Genomic DNA, 1,051 nt, shown 5'->3' with positions numbered 1-1,051 from the left:
TTGTCCTTGCTCCATGCACACCCAAGTTGGCAATGAATCTCTACACCTAGACAGTGGGAGACCCAGGACGTTTAAATCTTTGGCAAAGGGGCTGTCATCACACAGACTGGCTACTGCAAGGAGTATTTAATCAAAAAAATAATACGAGGCACTTGCAGGGACATGGCTGCGTTTCGCTTTGTAATGGGTTGGTTCTTTTGGCTTTGGTTTTTGGGCTATATTTAAATATGGGAAGATCTTGTAGGCGAGTACATATTCTATGTAAAGAAAATTGTTTGGTGATGCTGTGTGAAATTTTTATTTTTGTCAGTCAGGTATGTGGCAATTCACAGGCTCTTCAGCTGTAAACACTATGCCACAAATGACTCCATGGAAGGGTTTTAACAGAATTTGACCCACTCAGATCAAGTCTTAGAATAACAGCTGCTGTTCTTGCTTTGGCAGCACATATGCTAAAAGTGGAACGATCCAGAGAAGATTAGCATGGCCCCTGTGCAGGAATGACATGTAAATTCGTGAAGCGTTCCGTATTTTTGCTAACATCCAGAATATATTAAAAAACTTGAGAAATTAATCACCCACAAACCAAATAACCCAATTGGAGTAGAGCTAAACAGAGAATTCTCAACAGAGGTATCAAATGGCTAGGAAACACTTAAAGAAATGCTCAGTGTCCTTAATTATCAAATGAAAATGACTTTTAGATTCCATCTTACACCCATCAGAATGGCTATAATCAAAAACTCATGCTATAATAAAAAAAAACTCATAACGACACATGCTGGTGAGGTTGTGGAGAAAGGAGAGCATTCCTCCATTGCTAGTGGGAATGCAAACTTGTACAAAATCAAGTTTTCAAAGCTTTGAAAATCAATCTGGCATTTCCTCAGAAAATTTGGCACAGTTCTAATTCAAGACCCAGCTATATCACTCCTAGGCATACACCCAAAAGATGCTCCACCATACAACAATGACATTTGCTCAACTATGTTCATAGTGGCTTTTTTCATAATAGCCACAAACTGGAAACAACCTAGATGGCCCTCAACCA

General features: G+C 39.3%; 1 non-coding gene across 1 annotated transcript; it reads left to right on the top strand.

The window, feature by feature from the left end:
- The first annotated feature begins 432 nt into the window (after nucleotides 1–432).
- On the top strand, nucleotides 433–535 carry LOC129691224 (U6 spliceosomal RNA). Its single transcript, XR_008722424.1, has one exon. It is a non-coding gene; the product is annotated as a U6 spliceosomal RNA (small nuclear RNA).
- Nucleotides 536–1,051: the final 516 nt, after the last annotated feature.

The sequence above is a fragment of the Psammomys obesus genome, unplaced genomic scaffold (genome assembly GCF_907164565.1).
Source record: "Psammomys obesus unplaced genomic scaffold, mPsaObe1.curated_primary_1811, whole genome shotgun sequence".
Taxonomy (NCBI): domain Eukaryota; kingdom Metazoa; phylum Chordata; class Mammalia; order Rodentia; family Muridae; genus Psammomys; species Psammomys obesus.
This window is presented reverse-complemented; position numbering and strand designations above follow the sequence as displayed.